The sequence below is a fragment of the Alexandromys fortis genome, unplaced genomic scaffold (genome assembly GCF_014885135.2).
Source record: "Alexandromys fortis isolate MF-2015 unplaced genomic scaffold, M_Fortis_MF-2015_v1.1 scaffold_177, whole genome shotgun sequence".
Taxonomy (NCBI): domain Eukaryota; kingdom Metazoa; phylum Chordata; class Mammalia; order Rodentia; family Cricetidae; genus Alexandromys; species Alexandromys fortis.
The window spans coordinates 2,823,632-2,826,197 of record NW_026068056.1 but is presented as its reverse complement, the minus strand read 5'-3'; the positions used below and the strand labels follow the sequence as shown (position 1 = coordinate 2,826,197).

Here is a 2,566-nt window from a genome sequence, read left to right as displayed (position 1 = left end):
TTACTTGTTATTCTTAAAGACGTCTTTTTGACTGAATTCAGACCCAGCAGTAGAAGCTCTCAGTAAGAGCAGCCTGTGTCTCTTGACAATTCGTTTCTGGTGTTTTTCCTTGGCTTCCCTCATTCTCTTGGTGAAAAGTTTAGCATATTTTGCAGCCCACTCCTTATGTTTATTAGTGCATCGTTTCTTTGGAGTAATACTTGTGTTGTAGGTCATGTGGTATCAACAAGGCGCCAAATCTTGGGTATTTTGGTACTGGGCTTCTTGCCTTCCTTGTTTAAGGGCTTTCTGGCAGCATATTGGTGAATATCATCATTTTTAGAGATATTTAAAGGCTTTCTGATTCTGCTACCTCTTTTGGACCCTAACCTCTAAGACACAGTAGTATCTGTCAGTCCAGGAATATCCCCTCTCCCATTATTATTATTATTATTATTATTATTTACAGTGACCAAGTTGAGAACATTCATATTGGCATCCACGATGCATTGCCAAACAGATTTGCACCTCCTCTCTCCAGCTCTCTTGTATAAAAAGAATGCCCCTTACTCAATAGCAGGCACACTCTGTCATGGGTCAAGATGCCTTGCTTCACGGAAAGCCTTGCGTATTATTCCCATCACTGATTTGGACCACATAATCCTTCCACTCCTTGCCCAGAGTGTCAACAGCTACTTTTGTGGCTGTTTGCTTCTCACAGAAAGTACAAAGTTTGTGTTCATTGTCCACTTCAGCTTCATCTTGACATTCCAACTATATAAGAGGTGCCATAAAAAGAGCTGAAGCAATTTTTGACCAGACTAAGTCAGAAACCTAGAAGCAGGAGCTAAAACAGAGACCATGGAGGAACACATGGAAGCTTGCTTCCTTTAGCTTGCTCAGCTAGCTTTTTTATATGGTTTTGGGATGTGTCACCCACAGTGGGCTGGGTCCTCCCATATTAATCAATTAAAAGTTAAGAAAATGTTCCACAGACACGCCTACAGACCAGTCTGATGGAGATATGTCTTCAATTAAAGTTTGTTTTTTCCTTGTGTCAAGTTGACTGCTGAAACTAACTATGATAGCTAAGCATCACATTTTGTGCATGGGAGGCCCATATATTATTTAATAAAATATTATGTATTGTCCTCCACTGCTAATATGACTCAATCTTCAGATCTCATATACAAGAGGCTGAGTAATAGGCAGGACAGAAGTCTTCAGGAGAGAAGAATAGGTCCCAAAGTTATTAAAGAAGAAACTTCTGGATCATATAAAACCTATTAGCCATTTTGGTCTGGATTTGATTTTTCCCTTCTTCTGAATATGATATAACATATGTTGTATTATGGAATTATTATACTTCAGATTAAATAATCTAGAATGCAATCTTGCATAAGAAGCGAAGGTAGTAGATTAGGGAAGTGAGCATTTTTACTGACAAAAACAACCCTCTGGTGCGTACCATCCTTCTCCTCAATTAGACTGCCTTCCCTTGGGACTTCTAGAAACATTTATTCTTTATGAAACTGTTTAGTGTAAGGATTTGAAATAATTTATTATTCCTTGTTGTAGTGAGTGAGAAACATCCGCCATAGGCTCATGTGTTTGAATGTTTGGTCCCCAGTTGGTTGTGCTATTTGGAGGGTTATGAGACCCGTGGTTGGTGAATGTTGATGGAGGGATTACCTCACTGGGGGAAGCTTTAAAGTTTTATAGCCTATTCCCATTTTTCATTCTTTCTTTCTGCTTCCTCTTTGAAGACAAATTGCAAGCAGTTGGCTCCCTGACTGCCAGGCTGGCCTCATATTCATGATGCCGTGCCTTCGCCACAATGATGGACAATAGCCTCCCTGCAACCTTAAACCCAAATAATCCTTTGTCCCCAAAGTGGCTTTTTGCTATCACAGGCAGAAGAAAGGTAAATCATGAAGAAAGTGCTTCTAGGAGTGGGGTTATTACTGTAATGAACTTGACCGTGCTGTTTTCTGTAGGAATGTGGAAAGTTTTGGAACTTTGGGCTATAAAAGAGATTGGATGCTGTTGTCAAAGCTCTGGGTGACTCTAAGACAGAAGAGCTGAGAATAGCATGCCAGTAAAGACCTGGTTTATGAGGCTTCAGAGGGAGAGCGACAACTCTACTGGGGAATGGGCTATTGTTCATTCATGTGATATTTTGGGAAAGGATCTGTTTGCATTTTGCTCACATCACAGGAATTTGCATGAAGATGACTTGGAAAGTAATGGGCTAGTTTCTTTGCTGGAGGAAATTTCAGGAAAGTATAATATTGAATCTGTGGCTTAGTTATTACTGATTGTTCCATACAGGTCTACAATGAAAAAGGACAAGTGGGGGAAGAAAAAAATGAAAAAAAAAGCAAATTGGAAAAGAAAAGAGCTCTAGGAAGGTTAAGGTTAGGGAAGGTCATGTACGGAATATGTTAAAGAGAGACTGGTGCCAATAAGTAAAGCCTCCTGTTCTGCACTGGAGGAATAGAAAGGTGCCCACGTGCAGGACCCTGCTCAGAAAAGGCCCCAGCTTGCAGACCAAACCCCTACGGAAGACATTCACCAGCTTCAGCAT

General features: G+C 40.5%; 1 pseudogene; it reads right to left on the bottom strand.

Annotated features, from left to right (window-relative positions):
- LOC126487243 (40S ribosomal protein S6-like) lies at positions 1 to 2,566 on the bottom strand (annotated as a pseudogene).